General features: G+C 36.7%; 1 long non-coding RNA gene across 1 annotated transcript; it reads right to left on the bottom strand.

Moving 5' to 3' along the window:
- Nucleotides 1-61: 61 nt before the first annotated feature.
- LOC113050781 (uncharacterized) lies at nt 62-14,754 on the bottom strand. The gene is made up of 3 exons (XR_003276819.1): nt 13,913-14,754; nt 13,721-13,774; nt 62-620 (listed from the first exon to the last, which is right to left on the bottom strand). It is a non-coding gene; the product is annotated as an uncharacterized LOC113050781 (long non-coding RNA).
- Nucleotides 14,755-15,099: the final 345 nt, after the last annotated feature.

The following is a 15,099-nucleotide window of genomic DNA, read 5'->3' as shown; positions in this document are numbered from 1 at the left end:
GGATTCTGTAATAAAAGCCTTTTAGAAGACAAAATAACAAGGTAACAAAGAGACCCTGACTTAGCTATTATATTCAATTATTTTTTTATAAAATGTAGTCCATTAAGAAACCATTGTGCGTTCATTGAATTTGTCAAATTAACATAAGAAAATGTGAGAAATCCTCTAAAAAAATAAAACACTGTACTTGTCTGAATTACTAAGAAAATTTAATGTAATACAACTAGAATTCTATCCTATGTGTTTGTTTTTGAGCCATTTAAAAAAAAAAAAGTTTTATCTGTAGTTATATTAGTAACTTTATTTGTCAGCTCCTTCTGCCACTAAAGCAATTGTTCAACCAAAAATGAAAATTATGGGATGGAGGATCCACTGGTGCGGAAGTTCCGATGAAGAAGCAAACTCATCTAAATCTTAAGGAAATTTTCGTTTTGGGGTGAACTATTTAAACTTGGAATCTCTTCCTGGAACCTGCAAGTTAAATGTCAGTCAAGGTATCCACATATGGGCCGTAGTGGAGATGCATCAGGCGAGATACCATATAAGAGTGAGCGCAGCTACTATGCCGTTGAGTATTGCCAAAACTGTAGCCCATGTGGAAAGAATGTCCGGTCATACTTCTGCAAAACCAAAACACAAACATTCAAATGACATTAGTCCACAGCCTGACTATAACAAATCATAATTTGATTATATCATAAGCTGATTATAGTCCTTGCCATTGTTTGCTTGTTCGTTTACTAGGGGTGGAACGGTACACAGATGTCACGGTTTGGTATGTACCTCAGTTTCAGGGGTCACCGTTCAATATGATTTCATTACAACAACAAAAAAAAAAATAATAATTTACTATGCTCTGATTCTTTTCATTTATTTAGAAAAGAAAAGTAGTACAAATTACAACTTTTTTCCACCTAGATGTTAAGATACTAAATATTATTACATTGTTAAATATATATAATCTGCAGTACATTTATAGCCTACATACAAGGAATACTTTTCTGCAATGTATTTTATTTAGTTTACAGATAAACAAGGGTTGGAACTGAAGTACAAAGCCTATAATTTAAAAAATAAATAATAGTTTAGCATTCAGATATGGGGGAAGTCATGGCCTAATGGTTAGAGAGTTTGACTCCTAATCCTAAGGTTGTGGGTTTGAGTTTCGGGCCGGCAATACCACAACTGAGGTGCCTTTGAGCAAGGCACCAAACCCCTAACCGCTACCCGGGCGCCGCAGCATAAATAACTGCCCACTGCTCTGGGTGTGTGTTCACGGTGTATGTGTGTGTTCACTGCTGTGTGTATATACTTTGGATGGGTTAAATGCAGAGGACGAATTCTAAATACCGTATTAGGACTATTAGTCGCACCTGAGTATAAGCCGCATCAGTTAAAAAATGCGTCATGATGGGGAAAAAACATAAATCGCACTGGACTATAAGTCACATTTATTTAGAACCAAGAACCAAGAGAAAACATTACCGTCTACAGCCACGAGAGGGCGCTCTATGTCTTCAGTGTAGACTACAGGGTCACTGAGCAGCATAGAACGCCCTCTCGTGGCTGTAGATGGTAATGTGAACTCTTGGTTTATTTCTTTTAGTTAATTTCTCTTGGTTCATGTCAAATTAATTTTGATAAGTCGCACCTGACTATAAGTCGCAGGACCAGCCAAACTATGAAAAAAGTGCGACTTATAGTCCGGAAAATACGGTATGGGTCACCTTACTTGACTATTGAACATTTGGATTTGTGCCGAATGAGAGCGGTAGGATACACGAGCATAAAGCTCCATTACACAAACAGTTGAGTGCGTAAACCTTTAAAGGGTTAATTCAGCCAAATACTAAAATTACGTCATTAACAACTTACCCTTATGTTGTTCCAAACCCTTCACAGCAGTTCAGTCAGTGTACTGTTTGACTACATGAATTACTCCGGGATATTGGTTTGTTTGAACTCAGAGGGAGTGTCAGCCACATTAAAAAAGTTAACAGCTTAAGCTTTGGATTAATGCGTATTGGAGACGCGAACCGTTTCAAAACGATTCAGTTCGATTTGGTGAACTGGTTCAAAAAGATCCGGTTACATCGAATTATTCGTTCGAGAACTGGATATCACAAACTGCTTTGTTTTGAACTCTCTCTCACAACAGACACGGAAGAGAAGACAATGATGAATAAAGTCGTAGTTTGTGCTATTTTTGGACCAAAATGTATTTTCGATGCTTCGAAAAATTCGAACTGACCCTCTGATGTCACATGGACTACTTTGATGATGTTTTTATTACCTTTCTGGACATGGACAGTATACCGTTCACACAGCTTCAATGGAGGGACTGAGAGCTCTCGGACTAAATCTTAAATATCTTAAACTGTGTTCCAAAGATAAACGGAGGTCTTACGGGTTTGGAACAACATGAGGGTAAGTTATTAATGACAATTTTAATATTTGGCTGAACTAACCCTTTAAACTATACTCCTTTGTCAGTCTGTTAAGAGACGCATTCAGAATCAGCACATGGTCACTGCCTAACGGCCTTTGTTTTCAAGTGCGCAACTCACGGCATTTGCAGTTATTCTGCAGGAGGCCGGTTATCAAACCGTGTTGCATTGTTGCGGGCACCCCTTCTGGATTGGGGATGAATTGTCTGTATTCATTGTAAGGCCTCATGCACCAAACCGAGATGTGCGTATACGAATACATGTATTGTTCCACCCCTATTGTTTACTGAATGTGTTCCTGAATTGCTTTAGATAGGGTGTAAATTTCGATTTTACAATAGCCTGCTTAGCAACCTGAAAAATCTATTTCTTCAAAAATGTCTGAATAAATTATACCTTTAAATTAAGAAACAAGTTATAATAGAATGGAACCATTCTAGTATTACTAGTGGGTCAGTCGTAGCCTAATGGTTAAATAGTTGGACTTGTAACCCAAAGGAGTTTATGTGAATGACCAGTGTTCTCTTCCACCCTCAATACCATGACTGAGAAAGGCACCAAACCCCAACTACTCCCCAGGCACTGCAATATGGCTGCCCACTGCTACAAGAGTGTGTTCACTGTGTGTGTGTGTGTGTGTGTCACTTGGATTGGTCAAATGCAGAGATGCACAAATTCCGAGTATGGGTAACCATAATTAGCCACACGTCACTTCACTAAAGCGGTAACTGCTAGGGCTGGGCGTTATATCTAACGATATGATTATGCACATCTAGTCATTAAATCTGGTTCCGTGATTACAGCTAAATCGCCATCACCTGCTTATAATTGGAGTAGCATTTAATAGACAGAGCCGTAGATCGCTGACAAGCTACGCAATATCAAGTTCATTATCGAAGGCGATTCATCTGGGATAATGAACGCGATATTGCATAGCTTGTCAGCGATCTACAGCTCTGTTTATTAAATGCTATTCCAATTACAAGCAGGTGATGGCAATTTTAGCGGTAATCACGGAAGCAGCTTTACTGATTAGATGCGCATGATCATATCGTTAGATATATCGCCCAGCCCTAGTCACAGCAAATTTAAAGATTTAGGCAACTTTTTGATCCTTTAAGGCAGGAATACACTGGACATTTAAAATCTGAACATATTTTAAAAACTGGACATCAAACACCTACTGACTTCGTAAATGGTTACAGAGAACATCATTCACTAAACGACTGAAAATCACACACTACCAGACTTAAGTCATTCTGAACACAACAAACTCAGCAAAACATGCATTGTCGCTAGAAGTAGTATTTATGAAAAAAAATATGTGTTCTAATTGTCTTAAAATGTCAAAGATGTCTGATATCACTCAACTAGATGAATTATAGTCTGAAGTCCATCATGAACCTCACATTTTTTCTGTGTCAATCTGTCATCTGCCAAAGCTCTGCAGACTGGCTCTGACTTTTGGCAACTAGAGTCGACTCTTCTAGACTGCAAATCTGGGAAAAAGTTGTGTTTTGTATTCTAGTCTTTTGTTCAGACTAGTTACTGAGGTCTGGACCCCTAAGAAATCATCAATATAATTAACGAAGCAGTTTATGCTGTAATGGATCTTATTTACACTGTGTCTGTGCCTCTTTGATCATAATGGGATTGCTAATGGTTTACAGTGAATCCAACAATGCTTTTCACTTTAGTTCTAAAGTAATTAATTAAAAAAACATCTCTTGCGCACAACTGGTGTCTATGAATTGTAACAATGCTCAACCGATGCAAAAAACACACTATTGGAAATAGAAACTTATGCAACAGACGTAGACCTTAGTGAGGTACTGTAATCCATACACTTGTAATTGTAACAGCTATAATAATATCAAAATTGTTTATCCAATTAATTGCACAGCTGTATGTACTACCATTCAATCTGCCCGTTACTCTCTAGAGGTGTCTTACTCCAATGCAGGAAATTTAAAAGCACACGGAACAAACAAAACTGAGGACAGCGTATGGAATATGGACAAGTGCATTGATCATATCAGCTGGCCATTACTCTACTCTAGTGAGTGCAGAGGCCAATAAAAATCCCATTATGAGACATCCAGATGTCCCACGTTAACCACTCCCATGAGTCCTTTTTAACGGTTAATTTGAACATGCTTTTAGAGTAGCAGGTTCAGGAGTGAAGATCTGCTCCAACGTGACAAATTGTCAAATTTGACCTCTTCTACAACAATCATGTTTTTAATTTCAGAATTTCAAATGTCAGGGTGATACAACATATCATGATGAAGAAAGCCTTGAAAGGTCTTTATTAGGGATGCACGATAATATCGGCACAATATCGGTATCGGCCGATAAAAGCTTAAAATGACCATTATCGGTATCGGCCGATATGAATATTTCTGCCGATGAGCCAAACCGATATTCTCCAAGTGAAATAATTGACCTGTTTTTCAGATGTGAATGTCTGTCTACATTTGTAAAATAATAAATTTATGGTAGAATCAGTACAGAATAGATACATGGATTTCTCTTCAGTAAAATTAAAGTTTAAATATATCAGTATATATATTTGTAAATATATCAGTATATATTTGTATATATATCGATATCGGTATCGGCATCGGCCAAAATTATTTAGAAAATATCGGCATATCGAATATCGGCCAAAATCCAATATCGTGCATCCCTAGTCTTTATTATTATTTTTATTTAATTTTTTATATCAGATTTCCTTAATGTTTATTGCTATTTTAGAAACTGTCAAATTTGAATAACATTCACCGTAAGTGTAGATGAGCTTTGTTCATTGCTTTCTTTTGGAATCTGATAGAGCTTTTGGACCTGGACAAGCAGATTTCTAAATTACATCAACGGGACTTGACCATGATATATTAAGGCTCATTTTCAATGATAAGTCTGAACCAGACATATAACATGCTCAGATATTACAGCTTGTGTCTGTCTTAGCTTTTTTAAAGCCAGGAAGCACTAACATTTATCTCTCATAGACACAACAGATTTAATGACACACATTAGACAGACAGCAGCCTTGACATGAAACAATAGGGAGCCAGGCATTTCCCAACATATCAATGGGGAAAAATAGTTTGGGAACTAATTATAATTAAGGCCATCCCTTCAGATAATTTACGAATTTGAGATCAGGGAATAGGGCTGTGTATTAGCAATAATCTGGCGATATGATACATATCACGATACAGGAGTTGCGATATGATATATTGCAATACAATGTGATACATTGGGAAATGTATTGGGAATATATTGGGAAATTTCTTATTTTAGGAATAGGATTTATATTTTAGGAAAGCTGTCATTAAGAACACACCATCATATGCAAACCTTAAAAAAAAAAAAAGAATAAATAAATAGTTTAACCTGAACACAGTGGGATCTGCATTTGCAATAATAAGTCCCTGTAACATTCAACGTTACTGAACCACATTTTGTGTAGCATGAGTAAAGGAGGAAAAATAAAAGTGCTTGCAGTAAATATTTTAGTTAAATGTATATGTACAATATGCATTTTATAAAAAGACCATATATATTTTTAGACCCTGCTTTAAAGGTTCACAGTCTACAAGTCTACAATTGTGACATACAATGACATAACATTTTGATCTGGAAAAAAATAAATAAATTACATCTGCTTAAAGGGTTAGTGTTTTACTCACCCTCAAAGCATCCTAGGTGTATATTCAGACGAATCCAATTGGAGTCATACTTAAAATTGTCCTGGCTCCTCCCAGCCTTTTAATGGTGGTAAGCAGGTTCAGAAGACATGAAATAACGTGCATTCATCCATAATAAAACGTCCCTCACATGGTTCCGGGTGGTGAATAAAGGCCTCTTGTAGCAAATCCATGCATTTTTGTAAAATATATATCCATATTTCAAATGTAAAACACTTTTTTTCTCACTTCCAGTGACTCTGGTAAGCGAAGATGTTCAGGCAGATGACAAGGATGTATGCATCATGCGTGCACCTCTGAAACGTACATGAGCAAAGGAAACAAAGTCAGCTCATGTATCCTACCCCTCTCATTTTGCTGAAAAAAAAAATCAGCTCTATAAACTTGCAAAAATTAAACACTTTCTCACTGGCAAGACTTTGGGAGATGGCGGTTCATGCTTTTGTTACATTGCATCTCTATTATTTTAACTCTTTATACTGTGGCATCTTCAAAACTTTGCTCATCTTCAATTGGTCCAGATGGCAGCCTCTAGATTCCTTTTAAAAAAGAAAAAAAGGGATCATGTTAAACCTCTTTGAAGGCCCTTCATTGAAGGCCCTCTTGAAGGCACTTCATTGGTTGCCTATTCAATTTAGAATACATTTTAGAATCGTATTATTTGTTTTTAAATCTCTGCACAATGAAGCTCCTGTTTATTTATCTGAATTGCTGTATCGGTACATCCCCTTGAGAAGCCTGAGATCTTGTAACCAGAACCTTCTTTTAATTCCGCATACCAGACTCAAGCGTAGAGGTGACCGTGCCTTCTACGTAATTAGGCTTCGTCTTTAGAATGACTTGCTAGTGGAGATCATAATGGCCCCTAGCCGGTCTATTTTTAAGTCTTTAAAAAAAAAAAAAACATTTGTTTTCATTGGCCTTTTATGATTATATTCTTGCCTATTGTATTTTCTGTGTTTTGATTTTCTGGTTGCACTAAATTTCATGATTTTTCTTACTGTAAAGCACTTTGGTCAGTCTTGTGGCCATTTTAAATGTGCTATATAAATAAAGTAAACTTGAAACTTACTTTAACAAAGCTATTCTCACCATGAATATAGCCTTATAAGCTGGTATGGCATTTAAAAGAAAAGAAAGAGAAAGAAAGAGAGAAAGAAAGAAAGAAGCAAAGTAAAACCAGTCTCTTCTTGGCTTATATTGAAATCCTCCATAATTTTTCTTTACGAATCCTCATTTTGAGCTTCTAAATCGTAAACGGCATTTTGTTTTTATCACTTATCACACAATGTCTTATCTTACGTCATCTGCCAGAATGACTTCCGTGTAAGATGGAAAAGTTTTTGTAAAAGTGTTTATTACATTTGAAATATCTTACAAAACTACATGAATTCGCTACAGGAGGCCTATATTTACCCCCTGTAGCCATGTGAGGTAGGGCTGCACGATTAATTGAACATGGTTAAATTGCCATGCACATTTTGTCAGTAAAGCTGGTTCTGTGATTAGCAGTGAATCTCCATCACCTGCTTACATGTGGAGCAGCATTAACTACACAGCCGTAGTTCTCTGACAAGCTATACAAAATCGCATTCATAATCACAGACGATATAATCGTCGGATCATGAAATCAACAAAATTGTTTGCGATAATGAAAGCGGTTTGCGTATCTTATCAGTGAACTATGGCTCTGTGTAGTAAATGCTGCTCCATCTGAGAGCACGTGGGAAGCACTTTTTTTTTTTTTTTTTTTTTACATGATTTTATTCCAAACCTCACTTCATAACGTCAGTTGAATGTTTGAATTAAATCGTTCTTTGAGATGTGGCTTCTTAAACAGAATAATTAAGGCACACAATACTCGGCTTTGTCGATTAGAATATCATTATAGATATACTTTAAGATGATAATGATAATAATAATAACTCAGATAAACAATATATTGCCGTAATCGTGTGTTTATTAGTCACGTTGAATCCATGAAAGCATTTTTTCAGTGCGAGAGTGCTCTCTGGCCTTCAGATTTTTACTACCGATCACAGAACTGTGCTTCACTGGAAGATGTGCATGATAATCGCAGCTTCTGCCTAATCGTGATTCATTGTTTTTGCGATTTAATTGCAGTTAAATGTGCAGCCCTAATGTGAGGGACATTTTATTATCGATGCACACACTATTTAACTTCTTCTATACGGTTGACAACCAACATCCGCTTTACCCCCACTGAAAGGCTTGGAGTGGCCAGGACAATTTTTTACATAACTTCGATTGGATTCGTCTGAAAGAAGAAAGTCAAAGACACCTAGGATGCTTTGAGGGTGATTTTCCTTTTTGGGTGAACTGACCCTTTAATAATCAATGAAAAAAAAAAGTGCTTGCAAGATTCCTAAAGACAACAAAAAACAATTAATTAATTTCAGATGCTGATCATTCTCTGAACCTTTCAACTTGTATTTCACAGATTTTTCAGTTTGCATTTATGTCCTGCGTGGAATCACAGAGACCATGATATTTTTTATATCAATATTCTGTTTTTGAGAATTGATACACTATCATAAAAAAAAATTGCGATACTCCCATGTATCGGTATTTTCTTACACCCCATCAGGGAATGACACGACTAAAAAGCCAATTCACTGAAAGAAATAATATAATAATTTCTATTACCCAGTAAATTCAGCAGCTCAATTGTTGTGGAGTGAACTCCCTGAACCTCACCTACAATGGAAGCAGATAATGTAAAGCTTATCTGATGGAGACAGAGCCACAAACAACTGACTGTGACCATAGGCACCCGCTGATTGAAAGGTTGGGTTTCTATGGAAACAAAGTGATGGGTGCATTCTACTAATACATTTGTGCATATCTGGAAAAAAAAAGAGGAAAGCTTTTATTAGCATTTGAGGATAATGCAAAAGGCTAACTGGCAGAGCAGCGCTGTGACATACATTGAAAACTGACATGGAGAATGCCAATAGGACAGAGTGGGTGCCGACCACTGCTGTTTTGTGGTGGTGAACTGGAGCTATGCAAGCGTGAAGGAACAAGCAGACCCAGTCACAGTTCCGTGGGGGTCAGTCAATAACACCCCATCCGGCTGCAAGCTGGTCGATAGCCTGATCACGTTCCGAGTCGGCTGTGTAAGTTGGGTTACAGACATCGTCAGAGAACCGCTGTGTGATTAGATAACCAACTCGTTTGGCGATGAAGTGACCCTGGGTTTTATCGCCAAGCCTCCAGACATGATCAATAACGTTCCTCCCAAAAAGCCAATCAGAATCTGGCTTATAGATTCATAAATTGGAGTACAGCCTTATACTCATTTGCAAAAGTCAAAAGTTAGTGGAGGAAAGTCATTTCAGCTTGCTTCAAATGGGGCTCCCTGTCTTTTCACCACTTCATATGAATGAGAAGTTCAGGGGTGCCATCCAGCATGAATTAATTAGAGTTGAAAAACAACTTTAGAGAACCGTGTTAAAATGTTGTTCCGTAATATGTTAGGCTGAATTATTTTTAGTTCAGTTTTAGGTCACTGTTCAATATTCATTAGAGGATGTTATCAGTTGAGTGTCCTCTGAAGTCTTTCTAAAAGCATAGGTCTCCTCGTGACTGGATCGTTAAATTTAAATTGAGGTAATTTCAAAGTATATTCAATCTGTAAACAGCAACAGCTTGTCACAGCATCCCTCTCTGTCCACGTGACTTCTATCCAATGTACACAAAACTCCAGCTAATAAATGTCAGAAGTACTAAGGTCACTGGAAATACAACAGAATTCAGTCTGATGTGCTAACAGCAATTCATCACACCTTCCAAACACTTCCTCATTTATGCAGTGGGTAAACCACTGAGGGAGTGACTAATGCTCTATATCTGCACCTACGTTCATTATTTTTCCTCAGTGTCAGTCAGTTTACTTACTAACCATGGAGACGAAACAGTTTCTAGGGTTTCACCAGCTCCAGTGTGCACCTTGTGATATGCAGGTCTTACTGAGTTGGTTGTGGCATTATTTCTGTGGTTAACACTTCCTGTTAACAGCAGTCATGAAGGTTTGCCAAAAATAGAAATTAATTAATCTACAAATTCTTTAAAACACGTCTATTCTACCAAAACGTCAATGCTTCAAATATCCATATATAAAGTCTTCTGAAGAGAACCTAAACTGTACTTGCTTAACTTGCCAGAAAAAAACTTGTTCTTGTGGAGGCTCAAACATGCTTGTGTGACAGCATGAGATTCTATTTACCTTTTTTGATGTATTCTACATGTATGTATTGTTTATATGTGAATCATTGCTTAAATTAACAATTGTTCATCATATAAAGTGATCATGTCTTCAGAAGACTTCAATTAAATCCACTTGATTAATATCGATTACTTTTACAATATCTTTATGAACTTTTTGAAATGTCAAAATTTTGGTAGTGTGAACTTTCAATAGAGACCGAAATCTCTCAGGTTTCATAAACATATCTTAATTTGTGTTTCGAAGGTGTCAAAAGTATGGGTTAGGATTAGAATGATGTATGATTGAATGTATGAATTTTCATATTTTTGGGTGAACTAATTCCCACCCCTCAGTAAATAAATAAGCAAACAAACAAACCAGCTAAATGACAGTCGACGATTTTGGAAAGAGCAACACTCTAAAAATTCAGGCAAATTCCCTCACCACTCTCTACTTCAAGAGCATAAGCAGTTGGGGTAAAGGACATTTAGACATATTTGAGGGGGCTTGAGCCACACAAAATCCCTGAGGACCAATTCTGGGACAGTTTTGGAATGTTCCGCTTGGTGCAAGTATTCAGGTCTGAAGATGAAAAGCAATTACAGGAAAATTGCTTTTCTGTTCTCCTCTGACTCTGTGCTCTCGCCCGGGCGAGTCGAACCAGCACAAAGAGATATGAACAATTTTCTATTTTACCAGCTGACAAGCTTCTAAGGCACTGACAGCTAAAAACAAAATAGGAAAAATGGCTGAATAACCTCAGACGAGAGGAACAGCCTTGATAACATGTTCCTATAACTCTTGTACTCTCTCAGGGTATAACACTACTGAGCAGAACTGGCCATTGAAAAAAAAACAGCTACTTGTAGAAAGAAATCAGACATCAAGCACTGAAATAAATGAATAGTGCTCACAAGATCAGTTGGATGACTGCTGCAGGTGCTGCAGCAGTGATAATGAGTGAGACTGGAGGGAAGTGATTGGATGATGATCACTTTTTCTTGGATTTTGAGATTATCTGCCTATACTGCAGATGAACGTGAACTTATCTAATTTCTAAGAATTTTCTTCTAATGAAAAGGCAGTTAATGGCTAAACAAACATTATTTTTATTTAAGGTCCCTTTTTCTGGCTTCAGACTGGCTTCCAAAGCACCATAAGGTCACCTCTAATGGTCTAGAACAAATTTATGTGAGCTTTACAGATATCCAATCAAATATTTAATGATTACTATGGTGCCATTGAAATTAACCACATGGAGGTATAGTAGACAGGAAACAACTCAAACAGAGTCAGAAGTGCCTTAATGTCTTCATACATCTGGTTACTACCTAAGAAAATAGCCCCTTTTTAGATTTCAGATAGAAAAAAAAAAAAGCTCTTTTAATACAATGGTACTTACTGTGGTTTCCCGTGGTGTAGAGGGCTATATTTAAACAAACTGTTTTAACTTGTCTAACTGTATAATGTCTAATATTAATTGAGAATAATTTGATTTGGAGATGGTGACTACTTACAGCACCTACATTACTTAATTTTATCTTGACCTTTGAAATATAAAAAGTTAATGGACATGGTATTGTTATCTATCCATAAAGCTCTGCTCATATGTGTACATATCCCTTGCATAATATGCAATAGCCATTTTAACAAAGACAGATCATTTAAAAAAAAAAACTATTTAGTACCTTCCTGATTAAGCTTGCACAAATTTATCAGTTTCAAAGTTTACATACCCTAATGTTGTGTGCGGTTACCTGGATGATCAAAACTGTTTTTATGTTTTGTGATAGTTGTTAATGTCCGTTGTTTGCCCTGAGCATTTAACTCTCAATTCTCCATGTCCTGCACATTCTTTGGTTTTCTAGCATCTTCTACACATTTGACCCCTTACCAACAGTAATCAAGGGGTGTAACGATTTACCAAAGTCACAGATCGGTTCATACCACGTGGAATGGCACTAGCAATACAAAACAACACTAGATTCACTTTTAACATAAAAATCATAATAAACAATAATTTCTCTATGGTAGTTCATGTTAATTAATGCATTAACAAATTAGACTTTAAAAACTGTTGTTTGTAATGCGTTACCCAAAAGCGTATTAAAATAAAATAATGCAAGTCATCGCACAACATTACTCAGGCTACCTATAAAAATGCATGTGCCATGGATGACAATAAGGAAATGATTCTAATCAAATATGTAATAACTCAATCTGATACTCGAGAGTTGCGAGCTGTTTGAGAGGCGGCTGGCCGCGCATTAGCTGAAAACAGTGAAGACCTGAAAAGGGGCCAGTACTTTATGGGTTAAAATAGCTTGGTTATGTGCTAGTGACAATTCCGTCAACTGTCCAAAACACGTGCCAGTCTTGTATTGCAGCATGCAGCTCACTTGCAGAGCAAACTCAATGTGGACATTATGGATGAAAGGCTATTTGTGCATTTTAAGAGCAGGAGAAGACATTGTATCACTCAATCCCAACCAGTCACAATGTTTGTGAAATGCCATCTCACAGAATGTTTTAAAATTATTTATCTGCTATGATAATCCTCTTTTATAAATCACAAAACCTGTGGAAATGTACACAATGCATCCACAGAGTGAAACCCAGCAAGTAAACTCTAAAAATTCAAAGATTTTAATTATAATAGTGTTCTCATTATAATGTTATGTATATGATGGTCTTAGTAATAGTTATTAATACCCTGCATTGTTGTTTGTGCTTCGTGCTGACGAGCTAATCACCATAATAGGTCTACAATGAAGCACTCCACCAAATGCATCTAATATGAGATAAATATATACACAATATGTTTATGAATATATATATATATATATTTTTTTTTTAAGTTTATACCTCACTGATCATAATGCATCACATTGGCTTCTTGTGCATCAGTGAATGTTACCCTTGAATCACAGCTTATTCAGAACAAAATGAATAACATGTAATTTTTATTCCTTCATATTTTGCTAAAATTATTAACATCTTGCATATTCTGCAAGGGGTATGTAAACACAGTACTCTATTGGCAGTGTGCAACATTATTAGTATTTTTGCCTCAGAGAATATGGTTTGGTGATTTAATGTGTGCTAAGAGATAAAACAGGCTCACTTGAGTCTGGCTGAGGAAAGAGGAGTTGGGGGGAAACATTCCTGGCTCAAAATAGTCAAAGTAGGTTAGGGTCCAGGAGAAACTGCAACAAAGAGCTCCAGCCACGGAAGACAGTACCAAAATACTCCAAAAACCTGCAGGAAACCTGCATTGTTTCACAATGCAGCCACTAGGTTAAAATACACTAGGTGTAATTTGGACCTACCTAGGAGTCTCACTTCTGATCCATCTTCAGTGGTTACCCTCTCTGCTCATAGATCTATAGATCAAAGAAATTATTAATCAAATCAAACATACATGCACAATGCATATATCATTAGGCACTGCACATTCTTGAACTTCAGGAGAAGAATTCCCAGATTCTTTTTTTTTTTTAAAGAAATGTTTTTTACGTTACCTTTTAATACGATGTACAAGAAGGAGATGAGCACAGCGATAAATGATACGATGACTACGCTGAATAGCACAAGAGACTACACTAGCGGGCCACAGGTGAGTGTGTTTCCAGTAGAGCTGGCGTAACGTTACGGGTTGCCGCCCAGGCGTTTCCCTGTGGATTTCGCTGCTCTCACGCGAAGCTGCATTTATTTTCCCCAACATGTTTATTCTTCCTGCTAATGCAGTATTACATTCATCATCAGAATAAACTTCTAAGGACTGTCCGTCTTTATCTCTGGCAGCCCGAAGCATGGTCGCCCAGATAAGTTTCTAAAGTTGAAATTGTTGGCTCGCGAGTCACATCCTGCGTCTTTAGTTTGCGCGTTTCCGTTTCCCAGACAACTAGCACTCGATTTGAACAATGCATGTTAAAAAACTTTTTATTCAGTTAAACGATAAATACAGCCGACTTAAACACTTTCGCGGAACACAACGTGTATTAATTCGAAAACTGATAAACGGTGAACGGTTTAAAAAAATCGCGGTTTATGCATCCGTGTTTGTGAAGCACCGCCTCGATTACCGTGTTGTCCGATCGTAATTTAAGACCCAGGAAATACGACCATACGATTGGATGTGATGAACTTCATTAAACAAACCTACTTGTTTCACACATTGTAAAGCTTCACCACACGAAACTGTTTTAATTTAATGAAGACTAACAGATGACTGAATTGAGTTTGTCGCCGAGGTCAAAATGGAATAGCCCGAAGATCAAACACGATAATCCCACCGCATCTGAAGGAACAACGGAGAAATGAAATTAAATGACTGAAATATTACTTGCATGAAAACACACACACACACACACACACACACATATATATTAGCTAGTGTTTTCTTGCTTTTTTTTTTTTGTTCTTACAGAAGTTGATAACTTTATGCGAAACAGATATTAATATTGAAAAATATTTTTGTATATTTTTTAAATATTAAATATACAAGTTAAATTAAATGGCATCTACACATTCTTCAGCAATATCATGTTAAGGTATAGTCTGTTCATTTTGGATGAATGATTCTGTTAACAGAATAATTACTTGAGTACAATTTTAAGAATAATTTTCACTGTCTCTAAGCACTTATCTATTGCATCCTTTCATAATGTTTTCATAGCCTTTTCATGGAACTATTCTTCAGCACTCT

Source organism: Carassius auratus, chromosome 31 (assembly GCF_003368295.1).
Source record: "Carassius auratus strain Wakin chromosome 31, ASM336829v1, whole genome shotgun sequence".
NCBI classification, from domain to species: domain Eukaryota; kingdom Metazoa; phylum Chordata; class Actinopteri; order Cypriniformes; family Cyprinidae; genus Carassius; species Carassius auratus.
Note: the sequence above shows the minus strand (reverse complement) of the source record. Positions and strands in the feature narration are given on the sequence as shown.